Consider the following 24,240-nt stretch of genomic DNA (forward strand, 5'->3'; position numbering starts at 1 on the left):
TGTCTTAATTTCTCCTGCTCTGTTTCTTCTACCTATCTCATCCAATCATGTGGTGTTTTGGCCCAATAGAACCTAGATTATCACCTTTACTTAAACATGTGGCATCCCACACTGCCACGGTCCTTGGCAGAGAGCATGGCAGAGACATTGTGAGCAAGACCTGCCTTTAACACACAGTGGAGGCAGTTGCTGGGATGGGACAGTGTCATATGGTCTCCAATTCCACCATTAAAACCTTTAGGTTAAGCATTTTCCTCTCTGGGTTCCTCTTTAAAGATTTAATTCTGCTGGAAGGTAATTAAACAGCAAAGAATTCTGTTTAAAATCTCCCTCACAGTGAAAAGGAGTGGAGGAAGTAGACAAAGGAAAAACAGTTTTACGTACTCTGGGACTAGGCCCACCTTGCAGTGAATTCCCAGCTCTTCTCGTGGCAAGGAAGAATCCTGGGAAGATCAGAAAGGAGATTGGCTCACCCAAGCGGACTTGTTTCATGATATGCTGGTGTTACTTTCTACTAAGAAAGACTTTTTCAGATTATTCTGCCAGAGTGTTCTGTAGAAACTATTACATCCAAGTTTTCAGAATTTGGACAAATCCTTTTAGTCTTACATCCAAGTACTTGGCTCATGAAAGTGAGTGAGAAAACCCATCAGGAAGCCTGTTTTGATAGACAGAAGTTGCTAGGGTAGGGAGGTTTCTCTGCCTATCCCTTACCCCAGAACAGGGGCCCATGCTGAGAGCAGCAGCAGGGCCAGCTCAGTGTCCCCTGCCCGGCCAACAGCCCCAGAGGGGTCTGGGCTGTGCACATGGCAGTTCCCCAGTGTGATTCCAGCTCTAGCCTCTCACTCAAAACCCTGCAACCTGGTCCAACACAGTCACTCCCTTGTCCTGTTCAGGTTGGTGTTTAGGTTTATTAGTTTAGAGGTTCCCATAAAATAGGCGTAGGGAAGACTGGGAAACCCAGAAACACCAAGTAAAACCTGGGCATCTTAAATGATCTAATTTTTTTTTCCAGGCCCCACAGGAAGTTTAAAAGAGCTGGCAATTTAGTCAGGCATACAGTCATTCACTCATTAAACAACAATGGAGCATCACCCACTGTGTAAGGCCCCTGCTAGGCCTTGGGGTCACAGGTGGATACAGCATAATCTCTGTTCCAAGAACTTAGCAGCTAGATGGCAGGGATATAATAACAGGCAAATAACCATGAAACAAAGCAGCAGAAGAGAAGTATTACGAGAGAGTTCCAAACCAACCTTGGGGCCAAGGGGTTAGGCAGAGAGGTTGGAGTCCTGGATCTGACAATTTCTAGCTGTGTGACTTTGGATATGGCCAATTATTTACTGAGTGTGTTCTATATCCCAGACATGGTGAAAAGCACTCTACTATGCATGATCTTGTTTTGTCTTTATAATAACCATAGGAGGTGCTATCTCCTTTTATAGACTGGGAACAGAATTCAAAGCAAACACTGAGTTTGCAGTAAAAGATGTTTACTAGGGATCGGAACTTTTGAAATAAAGCAGGAAGACACAAGATTGGGCAGAGGAAGAAGCTGAACTTTGATGAAGACCAAACAAAGCCTTGACCCCAGAGCTTTGGGGCATGAGAATTGTCTGATGGAATGTTCCACTTCGGGCTACAATGGCTGGGCAGTTACAAGGATGCAGGCTGCCCTGAGAAAGACAGGCAGTCCTCTGCAACTGAGGAAGACCCAAAAGTTGCTGACAGCTTGAGGTCATTTGCTGGCTGCACCCCCCTGCTGGTGAACAAATCCTGAGTGACATCTCTCTATGTCTACCACAGGATCCTCCCCTGCTCAACTTAGAAGGATTCGAAATAACTTTTGTAAGTATTTGGCACAAATTAGCTGCACAATAAATTGTAGCTTTTGTTATTCAACACAGAGCATGGGTAGGAAAAATGTCGTGGTAACTCCTGGAGGATGTGTCTTGAGGAAAATATCATCCATGTTAGTGGGACCTTAAAACAATTTCTCCCCTCCTGTCTGTGGCTGAATGATGCTGAAACTCACCTTAACTACAAGATAACACAGCTGTAGAGTGTGATGTGGGAAGCCTGTTTGTGGCACGATTTTCTGAAAGTAATAGCAGATGGCTTTTGTTTGTTTTGTGAGCATTTAGTAGAAATATTTTGTAGTGATAGTGTTTGTGAAAAAATGCCTCGGGTGGGTGGGGGGCGGGTGTTATTTACCAGCAGGACAGGGAGGAGGTGGTTGCAGCAATTTGGGGAGTACATCGAAGCTGAGCTCTGAAGGAGCCAAGGTGGAGCGGGGTCTGTATGGACTTCGTGGTCAAGTTGAGAGGCAGTGATGGAACCGTGGTTATGAGAGAGCCCACGCTTTCCAATTACTCACAGCAAGATCTGTCCTTAAAATATAAAAATGACAACTGAGACAATAAGAAACAGGCCTTTGGAACACACATCCCACATCCTGGCTGCTTAATGCCATTGATCCTATCAGTTCAATGGAGACTAAGTACCTGATGTGTATGACATTGGGAGAAAATGGTGTATCTACCTATTATTTTTAATTAGGAAAAGGTAAGAGTCAAATGTTTTACTATTTTATGTTCTTTTCTGCATGTTTGTAAAGCACTTCATAGTCTTTGAAGCATTTTCACATTTGTGGTCTCTAGGCTTCTCAGCTTCTCTCTCCTTATGGCCTCTGTCATGAATACCCAGTTCCTCTCTCTTGCTGGACCCTACTACCTGTCAGAGCAACTTTTGAACCTATTTTGCTTGCAAATTCAAGGAACAGGTGGCCAGCACCCGCAGCCTCTACTTCTCTTTCCATTACCTTCTTAACCTCTCGCAGCACGGATCCCACCACCCTCCCGCCCCTTGACAGAAAACACCCTCACTGCAGGTACTACCAGGTACTACCCGGACAATCAGGGCTATTCAGCATGGCCCTCTGAAGCAGCTGGCATCTCCCAACCTTTCCCCTTTTAGAACTTTGTCTGATTTTCTTAGAACACTAAGCATAGCAAATACATTTAAAATTGAGTGCTTGCTTCTACCAGTTAGTAATGGTTGCTTGGAGTGTTGTGTGGAGAAGAAAATTCGAGTTACATCTAGGACGCTGTGACTGATTAACATGCCTGTCACAGGCCTGAAAAAGAGAGAAGTGGCACATATTCTAGGCATTCACCTTCTTATACCCCACATCTTGATTTCTCTTATTCTCTTTGGTTTCTCCTTTTATTCTTTCTCTACTTGGGCACATGATTTCTTCTTGGCCCCTAATGGGGTCAAAAATTATTGAGATGATTAAATGAGGTGATATATAGAAAGTTCTTTGAATATATTGGATTCTGAATCTATAACAACCATTATTATCATCCTCAGTTTTTTTCCTATTGTCTTTATAGATTTACTTCATTAGATATCTGTGTCTTTTCTTTATGCAACTTAGCCACTGCCTTGGCTCCCAAGTCTAGTTTTCCAGCCCCAACAACTATCTACACTTAAAAAAGAAGACAAGGTAGAGAACAGAAAGCAAAAAACTGTGCAAAGGGTAAAGCAAAGACAGGAAGTCCTAGCTAGAGCAATCACTCAAGAGAAAGAAATAAGTTTGATGATATGACTCTATAACTAGAAAACTTTAAAGACCCCGTCAAAAGCCTCCTGGAACTGATGAACAAATTCAGTAAAGTTCAGGATACAAAATCAATGTAAAAAAATCAGTAGCATTTCTATACACCTATAATGTTTAAGCTGAGAACCAGATCAAGAATGCAATTCCATTTCCATAACCATACACATAAAAAACTGCCCAGGGATACATCTAACCAAGGAGATTAAAGATCTCTATGAGAAGAGCTACAAAACACTGCTGAAAGAAATCAGAGATGACACAAACAAATGGAAAAATGTTCCATGCTCATGGGTTGGAAGAATTCATATTGTTAAAATGGCCATACTGCCCAAAGCAACCACAGATTCAATGTTATTCCTATCAAACTATCAATATCATTTTTCACAGAACTAGAAAAAACTATCCCTTCATATGGAACAAAAAAGAGCCTCAATAGCCAAAGCATTCTAAGAAAAAAGAAAAAAGCTGGAGGCTTCACATTACCCAACTTCCAACTATATTATAAGGCTACGGTAACCAAAACAGCATTGCACTGCTACAAAACCCAGTGAAACAGAACAGAGAACCCAGAAATAAAGCTGCACACCTATAGCCATGTGACCTTTGACAAAGTTGATAGAAATAAGGAATGTGGAAAGGACTCCCTATTCAATAAATGGTGCTGGTATAGCTGATTAGCCACATGCAAAAGAATGAAACTGGACCTCTACCTTGCACTGTATTAACTCAAGATGGACTCAAGATTTAAAGGTAAGACCTCAAACTATAAGAATCCTAGAAGAAAACCTGGGAAACACCATTTTGGACATTGGCCTTGGGAAAAAATTTATGACTAAGTCCTCAAAAGCCATTGCAACAAAGACAAAATTAACAAGTGAGACCTAATTAAACTAAAGAGCTTCTGCACAGCAAAACAAACAAACAAAACAAAACAATACCATCAACGGAGTAAACAGACAACCCACAGAATGGTAGAAAATATTTGCAAACTATGCATCCCACAAAGATCTGATATTCAGAATCTATAAGAAACTTAAACAATTGAACAAACAAAAACCAAACAACCCCATTAAAGGGCAAAAGACATGAGCAGACACTTCTCAAAAGAAGACATACAAGCAGCCAACAAATATATGAAAAAAATGTTCAGTATCACTAACAATCAGAGAAGTGTGAATCAAAACCACAATGACATATCATTTCACACCAGTCAGAATGGCTGTTATTAAAAAGTCAAAAAGACAACAGATGCTGGTGAGGCTGCAGAGAAAAGGAACCACATACACTGCTGGTGGGAAGGTAAATTAGTTCAGCCACTGTGGAAAACAGTTTGAAGATTTCTCAGAAAACATAAAACAGAACTACCATTTGACCCAGAAATCCCATTACTAGGTATATATCCAAAAGAAAATAAATCGTTCTTCCAAAAATGCACACGCACTTTGCAAGTTCATTGCAGCGCTATTCACAATAGCAAGGGCATGGAATTAACCTAGGTGTCCATTAATGGTGAACTGGATAAAGAACTGGTACATATACACCATGGAAACTATGCAGCCATAAAAAGAACAAAATCATGTCCTATATGAATCCTAGAAGAAAACCTAGGAAATCCAACGGATGCAGCTGAAGGCCATCAACCTCAGCGAATTAACTCAGGAACAGAAATCCAAATACTGCGTGTTCTTACTTATAAGTAGGAGCTAAACATTGTGTACTCATGGACATAAAGATGGCAATGATAGATACTGGGAACTAGTACAGGTGGGAGGGAGGGAGGGGAGAAAGTGTTTGAAAACAAACTATTGGGTACTATGTTCACTACCTGGGTGATGATATCACAGATCAATCATATCCCAAACCTCGGCATCACGCAGTATACCCATGTCACAAATGTGCACATGTACCCCCTGAATCTAAAATAAAAGCTGAAATTACTTTGTAAAGTGGAAGGTGAAATTATTTTCTCCTCTAGGAGCTTGTTCATCGCTTTGTTTTCAACCAGACTAGAAAGCTCTGGAGGAAAGAACGATTTCAGAAACATCTTCTGTGTCTTTATGCTCTAGCAGAGATAGGATCCCCCATACCAGAAACACTGACCTCAACGTGCTCTGACCTCTGGCTCCACAACATGACCTCCTGATTACCCCACCGCCTGGCTTCCTTTCGTATCTCTTGCCTTCTGCTCACCTGCTGTGAGCCTTCTTTGAGTGCCTCTCCAAGAGTAGAAAAGCCAGGCTAGGAGGAGAAACAGAAACGCGGAAGTATTAGTAGATCGAAACAGAGAGAAGAGGGAGAAAATACGAGGAGGGGAAGCAGCCGCCAGCAGTGGGGCCCTCCTCCCTCAGAGCCGCTCTCAGCCTCCACTCCCCTCACCTGCCTCTGGCCCTTAGACACCAGACGCTATCCTGGCCAACCCATTGTGGAAGGACGTTCAGCCCTCACTGTCTATTTTCTGACCCACAGATGAAAGTGAAAAAGATGAATTTTGCTTTTTTTATGGGATAGCTATAATCCCACAGTTTCTCTTTCCTCTAAGCCAGGGGGCATCAGAAAGATTTCTGCTGGCCACAGACGGAGCTGCTGCCCTGGCTGTTCTTGATTAGTCAGGGCTCCCAGTGAGAAGAGCCTCGGCTTCACAGGCTCCTTATTTCACCACCCCACTCTCAGAAGAGGAGGCCTTCCCTCCACAGTCTCCTCGGGAATCGCAGATTCTAGAAAATAAAAAGAATTTCCTCCTCACAGAAGGCTTAGCCACCCCTGCTTCAGCTGGTTTCTACCACCAGTGCTAGGGCTTTTTCATGCTCAAGAGGTTGACTTTTTCACAGAGAACAATTCGACTCTTGTTTGGTGACCTGCAGGGTATCCCTTCTGGGACTGAGGGGTGACATCTAAAGCATGGCTCAGCCCCACTGCCTCTTGGTCTCTCAGGGATGGGTCACTCAGGGTAATGGCTCAGCCTCAGGACTGTAGCTCAGGCAAAGAGCGGCTGCCTCCAGCCAGGGACTGGGTGTGGATTCTGGAGTACGCCCGGTCTCAGGCTCTCAGCCCCTCGTTCCCCATCCAAGGAGAAAACTCTCCCAACCATAAAGACATGAGTTGCCTTGTTGCATTAAACCGCATTATAAAGAAATCCATTAGCCACTCTGAGCACTGCTCTCCTCTGGGGCCTCCCTTGCACAAAGATATTTTATCTTTTTAATGAATAAAACATGCTGATTTCCTAAAATTAAAAAGTGTGGTGGTAATGGAGAATTCTCAGGAAGGATTCTGAAACCTGTGCACTGTGGAGCAGAGGACTGAAAAACCCCGCTCTGCGGCTTCCTGTCTCTGCCGCTGAGTGATGCTCCTTCCCCAAAGGTCCTTGCCTCTTCCTTCCTAGAGTCCACTGCGCTTGCCTGCCTGACACGGCAGCCCACTAACGAGGGGACTGCGTTCACTGAAAACTCACTGACATGAGGCCAACCAAGTAATAGGAGAGAAAGCATACTAATTCATTCAATGTGTGTCCACGGAGGCTTCAGAATGAAGACCCCAAGACACGGGGGAGATTGTCTGTTTTTATGTTTAGGCTTAACAGAGTGTGGACAACCAGGTAGAAGTCTGATTTGACAAAAGTGGGGATGGTCTAATGTTAATAGACTGAGTCAGAAAACCCAGCAAGACCTGTCTAGATTCTTCTCGGCCTCTCTAAAGCATTCCTGCCTTCTGGGTGTGGGGCAGGGCCTCTCTGGAATGGGGGTCTTGTGACCCACAGTCAAACCAGGTAGGTCAGATACGTTCTTCATGGTCAGTTTTCACAGACAATATTTTCAGATTTTATGGCTGGCTTTGGGGAAAAAGGGTTCTGGTTTCTATAACCTGCCTCGAGAAAGAGGGATTCTAGTTTCAGTGGCTGACCTTAGGAGAAAACGGGACTGAGAGGAGGGCAGGAGAAGGACAGAGAGAAACGTTTGCTTCTGAGGCTGCTGCTGAGGCCTTCCTTTTGGGGTACTGTTTTCTGAGCCCCAACAGAGCCATGCCCTACGCAGAAGGTGCTCAGGAAGTTTCTTCTTCTTTTTTTTTTTTTTTTTTTGAGACGGAGTCTCGCTCTGTCGCCCAGGCTGGAGTGCAGTGGCCGGATCTCAGCTCACTGCAAGCTCCGCCTCCCGGGTTCACGCCATTCTCCTGCCTCAGCCTCCCGAGTAGCTGGGACTACAGGCGCCGCCACCTCGGCCGGCTAGTTTTTTGTATTTTTTAGTAGAGACGGGGTTTCACCGTGTTAGCCAGGATGGTCTCGATCTCCTGACCTCGTGATCCGCCCGTCTCGGCCTCCCAAAGTGCTGGGATTACAGGCTTGTGCCACCGCGCCCGGCCGGAAGTTTCTACTGTCCACATCAGGAGAGATGCAGAAGCACTGTGCCCTGTCTTCCTGCATTCTCCCTTCTGCATTCTTGTTGGCTCCAGCTTCTCCCTCTTTCCCAAAAGCCCCAACTAAGTGTGAACTGTAATAAATAGCTGTGGAAGCAGGCCAGCCCGAAAGCTAAGACCAGACTCTTACTACGTTCAGAAGACACGGCTCCCAGCTAGAGGCCACAGCCGTTTTCCCAGAAGTGTAAAGAGACAACTAAACCTGGCTGTCAATGCTTTGCCTTTGGAGGAGCTAGAAACACATGCTGGGAAGACACAAAGGGTTGTAGTTTTAGGAAAAAAGTAAAATAAAGTGCACAAAGCTGTGTAACTTTTGCCCTCCCTCCCCACCTCCTTGCATTTTGCTGGGTGTGGGAAAAGCAGGGAAGGAGCTCTACCCAACGTGTGGAGCTTGAGCAAGGCCAGCTACATCATTTGCAGGACATAGTGCAACGAAAACGTAAGGCTCCTTGTTCAAAAAGCAGGACAAAGCATAAAATTGAAAGCTTTTCACTTTCTTCTGCAGTCTTTCTCTCTCGCTCAACTTGCCATGGAGCTTTTTATTTGCTATTTAATGTTGTTCTAAGTAAAGAAAAATTAGAATTTAAAATTATTAGCCTGAATTTTACCATTCTATTTATATTGTGCAATGCCAGCTTTCAATGCAAATTTAAGAGCATTTAACTCATATGCAGAAGCCCTGACATTGCACAATTTGTATTTCATAGCTTGAGTGTGCATATGTATTTTGTCCTTTCCAGAACAGGGGAGATGCTGTCTTTATTTCCCTTTGTGACATATACACATTCTACTGACATTCTCTACCTTTGACTAACTGATGAGTTAAGGAAGGACTGAAGACAAAAGTCTCTCTCTTTCTCTTTCCTTCTATGTCACCATTTTCACTTAAGTGGTTGGTCTATACAAGGCATTAATACAAATGCTATGTGCAAATGGGACAGGAAGAAATGGCAACATGCATTATGCACACCTCTCCTCTGCTCAGGTGTGTGCACTACTTCACAAAAGACAAATTCAAAGATAAAATGATTATGAATTTCAAGATGGTGACAGTAGAGCATTAAACCAATCTGTCCCCTGGCTGCAGCTTGGGAGGGGAAGCACCAAAGACCCACCCTACACATGGGCACAGGACAAGCTGGAGGAACAGCAGCTGGCTGCCCTTGGTCGTGATGGGCCCTACCTTAAAAATGGCTTGGAGGGGACCAACAAGGGTTTCAGCATTCAGAAAGAGGCCCACATATAAGCAGGCACATTGGCATCCCAGTTTGAATAGGCTGCCTGGAGGGGTGAGGGAAGGAGCAGCCACGGGCCGCCTGTGACCCACCTACAAAGAGTGAGGGAATCATCTGTCTCTCTCTGAAGACTTAAACTGGCTACAGACAGAGCTTGCAAGAGCATGGGGATTGAATTTGACCAGAAGTCACTAGATTAAACTGATTTACCCGAACATCACTGTTTGATACTGTCCGCTTGGTGGATCTTGGAATCAAATATTAAAATCAGTTGTACAAAGAAAGCTCTATTTCCACACACCTCCATTTTGTGGATGGTTGTAATCTGTGAAATTTTCCTCCTATAAACATCAGTTGAGCACTCACCGTGTCGCCAAGAACTATTTTAAACACTAGATACACATTTATCGTCGCATTTAAGAACACTTCTAGCATCCCGAAGGTTTGCTTCAAAGCACTTCCCCATTTTGTCATCGTACATGTATTTGGATGATTATTTTGACTAATGTCTGTCTTCCCAGCTAGACTGAGCTGCCTGAGGGCAGGGACCTTATAAGCCAGCCAGCCTTCCCCAGCAGCTTGCTAAATGCTGCATCAGTGGTGATGCCGGGTGCACAATTGTTTAGGCCATGTGGTACGCAAGAGCAATGCATCTAAAAAGATAGTCTTCGCATTGAAGACACTGTAGGTTTCAGTTTGTATAATGACAGCTTTCTGGCAGGTGGGAGTAAAGTGTCTTACTCTAACATATTCAATGTAGTATGACAATTTCCCAGAAAATAGAAGTAAAATGTCTTGAGCAAGGGTGCCTTTTCTAACTTTCACAAAGACATTATTGAGACTAGTGCAGCATTGCCTGAGTGGCTAATCAAAACATCTCACTTCACCCTTAGTGACTGGCAGCTCTGTCCGATTAAGATGTTGCCACTAAAAACAAAAAAGTTTTTTATATATATGTATATATAAATGTATACATATGTATATATAAAAATGTGTCTATATATGTGTGTATATACACACACACACATATATAATGTAGTATATACATGGTTTTTGTAGTATATACATGGTTTTTGTAATATATACATTTATGAAGGAAACATGATATATATACACACATACATATAAATTCCTTCATAAATACGAAAGGAACAGGCCATCCTGCATCAGCCGTTTGGCTGCTTTCAAATACTGAAGACTCAGAGTATTTGATTTGCTTCAAGCTGAAATATAACTACATGAGCTCTCTCTCTCTCTTCCTCTCTCCTCTAATAAATAAGGAAAAAAGAAAGTCTTTTCTCACCAATTCTAACAACTGGCCTTACAGATGGGATTCATGCCCCCAAATGAATAAGTTCCAGGGTGGCAACATGCAGATTAATTAGGCAGGAAATCATCTCCCTGCAGCAGCCCGCTCCGCATTCTCTAACAAGACTAAAAATGATTTGTGCCACCTGTTTATGGCTCCAAGCATTTGCCTTGCTCCTTCATTGACTCTATTAAAAACTTTTTGATTATCTTGGTCCAACGGTCAACCTTTTGTTTGTTTGTTTCTTCGGAGTAAATAAATAGAGGTTCCACATCCTTGTGCCTGGAGAGCCATCTGGGCGAATCAGCAGCAAGTAGTTAGGCTTGAAATACCAGGAGTGTAAACATCACTCTCGGGTCTGACGTTACCTGCGAGACTCAAAATTTGTCTGATTCATAAAAACTCCATTGCACAGGTGTGTGGAGTAAACTTTCTTTCCCATGTATTTTAAGGACATTTTAGCTGTCAGGAGTCAGCAAGAAGGTGGCTTTGTTTTTTACAAGGCTGCAATATTTTTCATGGTTAGATGTTGAGAGGTCATTGCATGTGTGTGTATATACAGACACATTCCCCAGTTTGGACCTGAGTCATAATAAATTTATGTGCTATTTACACATGGCTCTAAATCATTTCACTAAGAGAAGCACACAGCACAGGAATTTAACTGTTCTTTCTGGTGCATAAATGACTACCTCTGTTAAAAAAAAAAAGAAAGAAAGAAAAAGAAAAAAGAAGGTAGGGAAAGGAAGTAGCAGCTTTCCCTGTCACCAGCGAACTAACGATGATAGCTTGTTCTTGTCTAGCACCGAGTGGAGTGCTCTCCCAAGTATGAGCTCATTTGATTGTCATAAAATCCCTGTGAAGTAGGAAGAACAGAAATTATTGGGCTTTTTTTTTTTTTTTTAAATAAATGGAGAAACTGATGCTTAGGAAAGAAACTGACCTTCTCAAGTTCGTGCAGTTTGTGAGTGTTCCAAAAAACAAACAAACAAACAAACAAACAAACCTAGACTCTGAGGATTATGCTATCCAGTAGTCCAGCAGTCTTTCTAATCTACGCTGCATTTGGAAGCCACTAAGTCTTACCATCCACTACAGGTTCATGCTCCTGTGTTTTGGACATTTTAGTATAATACTTAATTTCCTAAGCCTCAGGCAGTTACTGAAAAGTTATGCCCCATTGTGGATTTGGGCCTGGATAGGACTAAGCACCATCACAGATGGACGCAAGCATACTTATTACTGGACTCATGGAAGACATCACCATTCAGTTGCCTTTCTCATTGGCAAATGGCTCAGATCAGATCAAAAAAGAAGTTAGGTGAAGTCCTTGTGTCCTCAGAAAACACAAGCATGATTTGCTTCAGAACATACTGTTCTTTGATTCCAAGGGTGCCAAAAGAATAATCACTTGCGGCTGGGCGCGGTGGCTCACGCCTGTAATCCCAGCACTTTGGGAGGCTGAGGCGGGTGGATCACCTGAGGTCAGGAGTTCAAGACCAGCCTGACCAATATGATGACACCCCGTCTCTACTAAAAATACAAAAATTAGCCAGGCGTGGTGGCATGTGCCTGTAATCCCAGCTACTTGGGAGGCTGAGGCAGGAGAATCGCTTGAACCTGGAAGGCAGAGGTTGCAGTGAGCTGAGATTGCACCATTGCACTCCAGCCTGGGCAACAAGAGTGAAACTCCATCTAAAAAAAAAAAAAAAAAAAAAAAGAAGAATCACTCGTTTTTCTTTAGCTTGCTTCTAACTCCTTCTGAAATTGGAATTCCCATTGAAGAATTCTTCTCAAGACAGTGATTTAAACAGCCTCTACTAATTGACCAGTGAAGGAAACAAAAAATATTTATATTTCTTTTATTTTTTATTTTTTTAAGACAGAGTCTCACTCTTGCTCTATCTCCCAGGCTGGAATGCAATGGTGTGATCTTGACTCACTGCAACCTCCACCTCCTGGGTTCAAGTGATTCTTCTGCCTCAGCCTCCCGAGTAGCTGGGATTACAGGTGCCCGCCACCACGCCCTCCTAATTTTTGTATTTTTAGTAGACAAGGGGTTTCACCATATTGGTCAGGCTGGTCTCGAACTCCTGACCTCAAGTGATCTACCCACCTTGACCTCCCAAAGTTCTGGAATTACAGGCATGAGCCACTGAGCCCAGCCAAATATACTTCTTTGGCATAATTTGATATGGCTATTCAGAGAGGCTGCAAGCACAAGAATAGCCTTGCAATTTCCTCCCTTTTGGGGGAAAAGGAGATTTGCATCTGTGGAGGAAATAAAGTGAAGTAACTAGGACATGTAAATAGGCCTTTTCTGAGGTAACCCCTTGTCCAGATCTAGGAAAGATTAACTGATGGGGAGAGAGAGAAAGAGAGAGAGTCAGACTCAGAGTCTGACACCTTTGAAGGTCTGACAGAGAAGCTGTTATTACAGGTTACTATCTATCTATTCTTTAAGGGTTGCTACCTGTGAGGTTTATCTGCATGACAAGACCATCCTCACTAGCCAGGCTAGTGGTCTTATGCTAGCCTTTTTCTCTTCTCTCCCTCTTGTAACCTGTCTTGCCATGCTCCAAGCCTCTATTTTTTTTGTAATCTCAGGATGGCATAAAAACTTCAATCATCAACCCCCCACCTTTAAGCCTCATATTTTGTGTATGATTCTCATGCCCATATGCATGTCAATAAATGTGTATGCCTTTTTTCTTTCATCTATTATCAATTTGTTTTATAGATTCAAATTATCGAAACTTCAGGGGAGAAATTTAAACTTTCCTACACCAGAATCAGCATGAGAGAAGAACCTAGCTTCCACCCCAGCCAGGTATTTTTGAGGAAACTGTTTTTGATTACATTGGTTACTATATAGTCACTATATTATTTCATTCCTAATCAAGTCATGACAAGTGCTAACCACTAGTCCTCATCACTAGAATCAGGACACTAACACGTGAAGCCTCTCAGGGCATAAAACTGGCCGAGCTCGGTGGTTCATACCTGTTATTCCAGCACTTTGGGAGGCCAAGGTGGGAGGATTGCTTGAGGCCAGGAGTTTGAGACTAGCCTTAGCAACATAGCAAGATCTCGTCTCTACAAAAAATAAAAATAAAAAATTAACCAGATGTGGTGGTTCATGTGTGTAGTCCTAACTACTTGGGAGGCTGAGGATCACTTGAGCCCAGGAGGTCAAGGCTGCAGTGAACCATGACTGCACCACTGCACTCCAGAGCAAAGCCCTGTCTCAAAAAAAAATTTTTTTTTTAATTAAAAAATAAACCCTATCCAGACCTGCCACACCCTCTGCTGGGTGTGATTAGAAATCTATGCTGAGCCTGGACTATTGGTTTGCAAATGAATCTAAGACAGGCCATCTACCATCCCCCGGTAAGCCTCCACTGCTATAGCTGGAACTATAAAATGACGAAAGTAGCATACACTCTTCACATTATATGTAACTCAATATCTTAACCTCAAAATGTATTTTGAAGTTTCATTTTCTCTCTTCTTAATCTCAAGAAAACCCTTCTTCCTCTTTCTATTCCAGACACTCCCTTGCACCATATTTGCTTGTCTAATAATGCACTTGCTTAGAAGTTCCAGGGGCTAATCTTGAAATAAAGCAGGCATAGAGATCCAGTTGCGGAAGTCTCCCTCAACTAGAAATTGCCCCAAGGTGGTTAATCTACAACCCAACCATTGTCAAAATGGTTCCAGTCCACACTTCAGGTGGACAACAACTCAAGATAGCCATTGGAGCAAGATATGCCAGCCTCCATCCTGCACACTCCCACATGCTTTGCATACCAAGTTTCCCTTCTCAACCCCCTTCACTCAGTCTAAAAATTTGAGATGGTTCTTTGAGACCTAAGTCCAGCCATTCTTTTCAATGGCTAGCATTTGAATAAAACTGCTTTCCTCCATTCCATCTTGCTTCTCGTGTTTTGGCTTCCAAGCAGCAAGCAGCCAGGTCTGAGTTTGGTTAAACCTGGTCATTGCGTGTCAAGCTAAACTCTTTTAATTTTCTCATAGAACTATAGATATCTATTGTCTGTCTTCAAAAAAATAAGCTGCAAATCTCTACAATCTCTGTTAAAGGGAGGCTGGTGGACCTCTCCATGCCCGAAAGGGAAAGTGAGCATTCCCCGGTGGCTTCTTCCCTGGCTTGCTGCATATAACTCCAGGCCAGGATGCTCCCTCTGCAAGGAGGGTCTGAGACTTCTTCTTTCTTGAACAGGAGAGTGAGCACCTTCTGCACTTGCTTCCCCAGCTTGCTCCAGTGAAAATCCCAGCCCTGCTATCTCTCTGTAGAAAGAGGTTGGAGAACTGTACTGGCAAGAATGACAGCCCTCCCTGTGCCATCTTCCCTGGCTTACTCTAAAGTTGAAGTCTTGGAATCTGTCATTGGGAGGATGTTGGGGAACCTCTCCATGCCTGAAAGAGGGTGTGAGTACTCCCTGCACCTTCCTCTCTGGCTTGTTTCAGTGATAAGACCAGAAGTCTCCCCTTGCTAGGAAGGTGTGAAACTTCTGCTTGCTCAAACAGGAGAGTGGAAACTCCCCACACCTTCTTCCCTGGCTTGCTCCAGAAATGAATTCAAATCTGCAGACTCTCCCTGGAAGCAATTTCTGCATGCCCCAACTTTTACAGCTTTCACCTGAAGGACTAGCTCCTAAATCACCTCACTATGGGAGTTGACAGACTCTGCACTCCCGAGTCTCCTAGACCACTGAGAACAAAAAGGTGACTTTTAAACTTGTAAATGTTCAGCAGTCATCTCAAAGTGAGTAGTCTGATCAAGAGTACAAGCATCTGCTTCAGACTCTTTCCCTGATGTAGAGTAGAATGAGTGGAGATAAACTCTAGCTCTCAGTTTCTCTGCAAAGGAAGAAGGAACTAGAACACACATCTAACACCCAAATGTCTCCATCTGCATCTCAAAGGACTGGCTTCTATCCCACCTCTCTTAAGACAATAGCACAACTTGACACATTAATTCCCTATTTTTTTAAAAAAAAAAAAAAACAGGGTCTCATGCTGTCACCCAAGCTGGAATGCAGTGGCATGATCATGGTCATCGCCCACTGCAACCTCAACCTCCCGGGCTCAGGTGATCCCCCCGCCTCAGCCCTGCAAGTAGCTAGGACTACAGGTGTGTGCCACCACGCCAACCTGACACTTTAATTTCTTGGAAGCCACTAAGAACAAAAACATCGGGTTGGGGACATGCACGAACAGTTTAGAGGCACCTGGAATGTCTGGCCAGGCAAATGGGGCAGGAGCAGCTCCCACAAGAGAGCAATATAACAAGATTAGAGAAGGTAGTTTTTTAAATCTAATGTGCAGAGACCAATGCAGAGAGTGAAGGAAAATGAAAAAACAGGAAAATGAAGAAAACATGTTATGAATAAAACAACAAGATAAATCTCCAGAAACTGACTCAATGGAATGGAGATATGTGATTTACCTGACAGGGAATTCAAAAGGACAGTCATAAAGATGTTCACTAGGGTAAGAACAATGTGTGAAAAAACTGACAACTTCAACAGAGAGTTAGAAAAATGTTAAGGAAGAAGAAGAAGAAGAAGAAGAAGAAGAAGAAGAAGAAGAAGAAGAAGAAGAAGAAGAAGCAGAAGCAGCAGCAGCAGCAAACAAACCGAAATCATCGAGCTGAAGAATAACTGAATTCAAAAATTCAATAGAAGGCTTTAACAATGACTAGATCAAGCAGAAGAAAGAAGTAGTGAACATAAAGATGGGTTATAGAAAATCATATAATATGAGGAGAAAAAAGAATGAAAACAAGTGAAGACGACCTAAGGGACTATGGGACATCATCAGGTGGAATGACATGTGCATTATCAGAGTATCAAAAGATGAGGAGAAAGAGAAAGGGACAGAGCACATATTCAAACAAATAATGGCAAAAACTTCCTACTTCTGGGGAAGGAAATAAAAACCTAAATCCAATAAACTCAACATACACCTAATAGAATGAGTCCAAAGAGACTCACATCAAGACACATAAAGACAAAGAGAGAATATTGAAAGCTGCAAGAGAAAAGTGACAGTTACTGTCAGGCTTCTGAGCCCAAGCCTGCATGTATACATCCAGATGGCCTGAAGTAACTGAAGAATCACAAAAGAAAGTGAAAATGGCCAATTCCTGCCTTAACTGATGACATTACCTTGTGAAATTCCTCCTGGCTCAGAAGCTCCCCCACTGAGCACCTTGTGACCTGCCCCTGCCCTAACCGCCAGAGAACAACCCCCTTTGACTGTAATTTTCCACTACCTACTCAAATCCTATAAAATGGCCCCACCCCTATCTCCCTTCCCTGACTCCTTTTTCGGACTCAGCCCACCTGCACCCAGGTGAAATACGAAGCCTTGTTGCTCACACAAAGCCTGTTTGGTGGTCTCTTCACACAGACACACACGACAGTTACATATAAGGAGACTCTAACAAGACTCTCTGAGGGTTTTCAGCAGAAATCCTGCAGGCCAGAAAGGAATGGGATGATATATTCAAAAAGCTGAAAGATTAGAAAACAAATAAGCCTGCCAACCAAGAATACTATACTTGGAAATCCCACTCTTCAAAAATGAAAAGGAGATAATCACTTTCTCAGACTTAAAAAGGGGGAGAGTTGCTAAGTAGTAACATAAAAATATATAAAAATATAAAACTCATTGGTAAAAGTAAATATATGGTCAAACTCAGAACACTCATACTATAATAGTCATCTGAAAATCAATTATGTCTCTAGGATGAAGGTTAAAAGACAACTATTAAAAACAACTATAGCTACAGTAATTTGTTCAGGGACACAAATTATAAAAGACACAAAATATGTGACCAAAAACAAATTAGGAGGGAGTAAAAGTGTAAAATTTGTGCAAATGATCAAAATTATTATCAGCTTAAAATAACCTGTTATTAGTATAAGATGTTTTATGTTAGTCTCATGGTAACCACAAAGCAAAACCTTTAGTAAATACACAAAAGTTAAAAAGAATTTAAGGCATACCACTACAGAAAATCGTCAAACCACAAGGAAAGAGAAAACAAAAGATCTACAAATCAACCAGAAAAAAATTTAACAAAATGGCAATCATAAGCTCTTACATGTCAATAACTACTTTGAATGTAAGTGGATTAAATTATCCAATCAAAAGATATTGAGTGGCTGAATGGATAAAAATATAAGGCCCAACTCTATGCTGCCCAGAAAAACTCATCTCACCTCTAGGGATACGAATAGACTGAAAGTGAAAGGATAGAAAAAGATATTCCATGAAGAAATAGAGTAGAAAGGTGGTAACCAGAGGCTAGGGGAGAGTGATAGAGATGGAAAAAGATGTTGATCAAAGGGTACAAAGTCTCAGGCTGGAGTAACAAGCTTTAGTGATCTATTGCACTGCATGGTGACCACAATTAATAATAATGTATTACATGTTTCAAAACTACTAAAAGAATAGATTTTTAACATTTTCACCACAAAAAAATAAGTTGGTGAGAAAATGGATATATTAATTGGCTTGACTGAGTCTTTCTAATACAGTGTATACATTGATCAAAACATCACATCATCACATTTTATCCCTTAAATATGCACAATTTTTTTGTCAATTAAAAATAAAAAGTAAAAAATAAACTATAAGCTCCTTGAAGGCAGTGAGAACTTTGTTATTTCCTGCACAAGAATAGTGCTAGACATGTGGCAGATGATAAATATTTGTTGATTGATTGGCAAGAGCAGAAGAGGGAAGAATGCCTATTTGTGCCATGCAGGCTGGGAAGTGGATTCATTTCTAGGCAGGGATTTTATAGGGAATCACTAAATCTGGGGCATTTGAGATAATATTATATATGCCTGGGTTTTCAGAAATATTCTATCCATCTATTTTTTTAAATTCATTTTCATTCAGTCAGCAAGTATTGCCAAAACACTTATAATGTGCCCAGACATGTATGGTAAACACCTCTGATAGCAATGACTTGCGCATACCCTGAGAATGATCCCGTATGGCTAACACACCTGAATGTGTGTTTGGAGGGGATTCATTCCATATCTATGAGGAACAGCTGAGCCCCCAGCCCATCCTGTGGAACATGGACTGTACAGAGAATCAAGGCTTTGAGTTTAGGGTTGGATGAAGATTGCCAGGTGGAGACTGTTAGGGGAAGGGTGCTAAGTGAAAATGCTATATAAACTGCATGCTTTTTGCAAGTGGTTGTGGTTCTTCTGCCCAGCTTTCTCTCACTGGGCCATGCAGTTCTCCAGGCTGCTGCCACTGGGCTGTGTGGTTCTTCAGTCCAGCCCACCACCACTGGACCAGCAGTTCTCCTGCCAGCCTGCCACCACTGGACTCTCTCCCCTGCATGTGAACCCCCAATAACCCCATATCTCAGTTGCTGTCTCTGGGTGTCTAATTTGTCCTCTTGAACCTGGTGCCATCCTCATTGGAGTTGATAGGGATTCAGCACAATTGGTGAGCTATCCAGAAGGCTGGAGAAAATCCTGTGAGCACCAACATGATGGGATCAGGGAAGGGGAATCCACAGCAGAAATTCTGAGCTGGCTGTCCACATCTATGTGGGACCTGAAAGCCACTATCCATGATGGATGGGGTCCAACATGTGAGCACAGGGATGCCCCAAAATTCTGAAGGATCTGGAAGAGTTGTTACAGGAGATGGATCTGACTAAACAAGGGTTAGATGCCCAAGTGGTGGCAGCTGCAATTGGCTGGTTGCTCTGCAGAGTAGCCACTGAAGCTCAGTTCACATTGCAGGCAAGTGTTTGTCAGTTACAGGATGAACCGCAATTGGAAAGAGATGCCAGGTTAGCTCAGGCTGAAACATTGGGGATCTTACTGTCCTGCAGGCACAGGATGACAAGATGGAGACCCTGGATTGTCAGGTAGCCCACTTGAACAGTCACCAGCTGCCACATCAATGAGTCTGAGCTATCATGACTAAATCCTCCTGAGACCCTAAGGCCTGAGACCCTGTGGAGAGCTCTAGTGGGGAGGAGAGTGAAGACTGGGATGAACTTTTAGAGGTTCCCATCCCCTCTGTGCATCTGATGGTCACCACCAAGATAAAAGCAAACCAAGTGTGCCCATAGCAGGTAGCCCTGCAGGACTTGCCTCTGCCTGGAAGACCACAGTGCACCACCATGTGGGACCACACAGCTGTGGAACTGGTGGAAATGGAAAATAGATTCAGGCAGAAAGGGAGAGAGGTGACTGTGGAGTGGCTTCTTTGCCTCTGGGACATGGGGGCAGAGGGTGTTGTATACTCCGTGAGTGAAATGGCATCCATTATAGACCACTGGGTCTCAAGGCAGCACCTCTGTGGTGCTGGTAATGTGGATCAGGCTGTGCTGTTGGCTGGGTGATTGTAGGCTGCAAGGCAGCTTTGCCAAGTATGGGAGATGTTCCCACATCTCCTTTGCAATGACAAACTGTGGAAGAATTGCAGGACATCCTCTAGGAATTAGGGATGAAGCATGTTGTCTATGCTGGGCATTACAGAGGTCCCAATGATGAGCTTTTCAGTGCTGGCATGAAAGATACCATCTTATAGTTGGCACCAGTCAATGGTATGGCACACTAGTGTCTATCCTGAGCCCCTTGGTAGCACAGCCAGTGTCTCTTGTGGCCCAAGACACTGAGTTGGAGGAAATGGTGGCAGGGGTGGGGTGCTACATGGGTGAAGGGTACACACTGCTGGAATGAAAGGAAAGGAAACAGCAATGGGGCCCATCACAGTGACCCACCATCAAATGTGGCACAACCTCTTAGGGGCAGGGACATCTGCTGTGAAAACAGATAAAAAGTCTAATGCTGTTCTGGTCAGACTGGGGCAGAAGCTCAAGTTGGAACAGCTCCACTAAGGAGCCTCAGGTGCATCCCACTGCCCCTCCTACAGAGAGATGGCAAGCACCAACCTCTTTAACTAGGATGCAGGCCAAAACCCCAGGATCCCAATAAGAGCAATAATGACCAGGCTGTCCAGGGACCAGAGGCCACATGTAGAGCTATATTTTGGTCACCTAAAAATAACAAACTGTGCATGCCTCATGGATACTGGTGCCAATGCACTCTCATATATGGTGATATAGTTTGGATCTATGTCCCCACCAAATCTCATGTTGAAATGTAATCCTCAATGTTGTAGGTGGGGCCTGGGGGGAGGTTATTGGATCATGGAAGTGGATTTCTCATGAATGGTTTAGCACCATCCTCTTGGTACTGTCCTTGCCATCGTTGAGTTCTCATGGGATCTTGTTGTTTAAAAGTGTATGGCACCTGCCCCTCTCCTCTTGCTCCTGCTCCTGCCATGTGAGATATCTCACTCCCCGTTTGCCTTCTGCCATGATTGGAAGTTTCCTGAGGCCTCCTCAGAAGCAGAAGCTTCTATGCTTCCTATACTGCTTGCAGAACCATGAGCCAGTTAAACCTCTTTTCCTCATAAATTACCCAGTCTCAGGTATTTCTTTATAGCAATGTGAGAATGGACTAATACATATGGTAACATTCATGTGTTCCAAGGGCCTGTGATAACAATAGATGGTTATGGGGCCAGGGGGCCATGAAAGTCAAACAGGTTAAATTAGTATTACCAGTTGAGAGACTGCCACCAAAACCCTACTAATATACATAGCTCCAATCCCAGAATACATCTTGGGAATGGATATCTTATGAGCCCCCAAACAACTGCCAGGGAATTCTGACTGAGAGTTGGGGCAGTGAAGCATGTGATCAGGGGAACGTGAAATGGGCACCAGCACAGTTGCCAGCCCTGCAGCAAAAAGTAGTCCTGAAGCAATACCACCTGCCTTGGGGCAGAGGGATGTGATATAATCACAGGACTGTTGAGGAGTTGGCCTGGGTAGGCATTATAAGGCCAGTGCACAGCCCATACAGTATCACTGTATGGCTTGTGTGGAAGCCTGATGGACACGGAGAATGGCAGTGGATTACTGGAAACTAAATAAGGTGGTCTTCCCAGAGCGTATGCAGCTGTTCCTCCTCTGAGTATCATCTCCCTACAGATGAGGGTAGGAGAGGTACTTGGCCTGTACCATTTTGTTATCGATTTAGCCAGTGCCTTCTTAAGCATTCCCATTGCCCCAGAGCGTCAAGGCCAATTTGCATTCACCTGGGAAAGAGAATAATGGACCTTTACCATCTGCCCCAGAGATAGTTAACTTCTGAGTCTTTTTCCAGTTTACAAACTACAGCCCACACTCTGCTGTCTCAATCGGGTTGGTACAGACAAAGTCCAGGGTCTAGGCTTGGCAGTCAAATACTTGGATGTCATCTTGTTGGGTAAGACTAAAGTCATTCCATCTGCCGTTATGAATAGGGTGCAGGTCTACCCATGTCGTAGCACATCAAAGCAGCTGCAAATCTTCCTAGGCCTTCTATGGTCTTTTATTCCCCGTTTGGCCCAATGTCTTAGGCCCCCATACCACTTAGTCAAAAAGGGGGCCCACTGGGATGGGTCCACAAGGAAGGATGAGGCCTTTGAATAAACTAAAGTTGCAGTGAAACACAGGATGCGGGGACTCTTGTGCAGGTACAGCCTTGTGAATTGGATATAGCTGGTTACCCTGAGGGGTTTATGTAGGGCCTGTGGCAAGGGCAAGGAAATGAATATGTGCCTTTAGGATTCCGGTCCCAATTATGGCAGGAGGCTGAAGGTGGATGATAGCGTCATGGAGCAGTGGCTCTGCACTGCATATTGTGCCTTGCAACAGGTGGAGGACATTGCAGAGGGGGTCCCAGTGCTGGTGCTTGCCCAGTATCCCGTGGCAGGTTGGCTACAGGATACCTTCCAGAGACTGAGGTCTGGGAATCCCTGGATGCAGACTGTGGCCACATGGCATGCATGCCTCCAACAGGGGAGCACATTGACTGGTAGCCCCTTGAGCACTGAGCTCCATTCAGTGCTTGGCCCTGCCACCTGAGCTGAAGCAGTCTTTGACAGAGGCTGCTGGACCTCCACAGATTCCCACATACAGGAGGGACAGGACCCCATTCCTAACATGACTTTGCACTAGCCTGGAATTGGAGACAACCTGCTATTGCCCTTGCCTCAGGACCTACCGTCTAGGGAGCACATCATTATGTGGCTCTAGAAATGACAAATTAGCCCATGATGGTTCACTTTTCCCACTCCATGGGGGAAGGGACTGGAACAGGATACACAGGTCACACCTATTTTGCACCCTATTCCCTCTTGTACTTCTAGAATGGTGAGTCCTGGTCCTTCCTTGGGCAAGGGGACGATTACCCTCTTACTGTGAAACATTGGGTCCCTGGTGTCTTGCTCCGGCCTCCCACCACATGTCGCAGAGGGGAGCCAATCCATTGATATTGTAAACCAGGTACCAGGTCCTTGCCAAGGGCAGTGCTCTTTCAATGACACGACTTCCTGTGTCTTGTTAAATGGTTATGACTTGCCCTTTTTTGTACCCACTAAACATCTCATCTTCTGCCCATAGATGATGTGCAGCAAACCTCTTCACCAACTGGGCACAGATGGTGGCCTCTCTCCAGAACAAAACAGATTGTTGGGTCTGTGGAGAGCCAGCCCCTCTCCTCCACAGTGGGACTGCTATGGGCATCCAGGATCAACTCTCAGCACACGGAAGGACTTTTTGTTTCTATAGTTTGTATTGCAGTGTGGCATCTGGCCGCAATGTTCCTCTGCGTGCCTGGCCCCAGGGAAATTGCAGAAAAATAGATGATAAGAACATGAGGGCCATTCAAGGGCATTTTGGGGTGGAGCGTACAATAAATTCACCTGACAGCAGCCACTTCAGCATACCCTGAGAGTGACCCTGTATGGCAGATGCACCTGAATGTGTGTTAAGAAATTAATTCCTTATCTATGAAAAACATCTGAGCCCCCAGCCCAGCCTGTGAAACACTGGCCTTACAGGGGATTCAGGCCCTGAGTTTGGGGTTAAATGAAAATTGCCAGGTGGAGGTTTTTAGGGGGAGGGTCCAAAGTGAAAATACTGTATAAACTGCATGCTTTTTGCAAGTGGATGTGGTTCTTCTGCACAGATCTCCACCGCTGCACTCTCTCCCCTGTATGTAAGCTCCCAATAAAACGGCATGTCTCATTTGCTGGCTCTGGGTCCCTTCTTTGGCTTCTTAATCCTGGTGCCGTCCCCATTGAGGTTGATAGGGATTTAGCACAACAAGGCTTGGACTTTTTGGGGTGACCTCAGCCCGTCTATCATAGATGGAAATGCCACCATAACATGAGAATGGACTCAGCCTCCCCAGGCTGATGTCTTGAATCGGGGGGAAAAAACTGAAGTCTTTGTGTCTTCGTAAACAACAAGTGTGCACTAGCCTCAAATGCTACTACCTTTTGGGTGAATATCTAGGGTGTCAAAAGAAGAATCACTTGCTTTGCTTCATTTTGTTTGTCCTTCCTTCTGAGATGCCTCTACTCTCACAACTGTTATTTAAGCTCAGAAATAGAAAGCACCTTTCTTAAGTTCCTCTCTTTTTTCCCACCTTGATTCCTAACTGGTAAGTTTCATGAGTTCTCTGCTTACCCCTACACACAAGGAGCCACTGCTCTGAAAGGGTCCAGCACTGTCCTGCCTAAATCTCTCTTCTCTTCCA

The 24,240-nt window shown here is 43.9% G+C and overlaps 3 long non-coding RNA genes across 3 annotated transcripts in view; 2 read left to right on the forward strand and 1 right to left on the reverse strand.

The window, feature by feature from the left end:
* LOC105463479 (uncharacterized) overlaps positions 1-16,823 on the reverse strand; it is a 39,384-nt gene extending 22,561 nt beyond the window's left edge. The window contains exons 1-3 of the long non-coding RNA XR_011620511.1: positions 16,768-16,823; positions 13,580-13,672; positions 5,723-5,860 (exon numbers count right to left, since the gene is read on the reverse strand). This is a non-coding gene — a long non-coding RNA (uncharacterized lncRNA). The remainder of the gene's footprint in view (positions 1-5,722; positions 5,861-13,579; positions 13,673-16,767) is intronic.
* LOC139362161 (uncharacterized) lies at positions 1,452-23,726 on the forward strand. The gene is made up of 2 exons (XR_011620512.1): positions 1,452-1,848; positions 23,100-23,726. It is a non-coding gene; the product is annotated as an uncharacterized lncRNA (long non-coding RNA).
* Positions 8,857-14,505, forward strand: LOC139362162 (uncharacterized). Its single transcript, XR_011620513.1, has 3 exons — positions 8,857-9,017; positions 13,317-13,406; positions 14,127-14,505. It is a non-coding gene; the product is annotated as an uncharacterized lncRNA (long non-coding RNA).
* Positions 23,727-24,240: the final 514 nt, after the last annotated feature.

Source organism: Macaca nemestrina, chromosome 3 (assembly GCF_043159975.1).
Source record: "Macaca nemestrina isolate mMacNem1 chromosome 3, mMacNem.hap1, whole genome shotgun sequence".
Classification (NCBI taxonomy): Eukaryota; Metazoa; Chordata; class Mammalia; order Primates; family Cercopithecidae; genus Macaca; species Macaca nemestrina.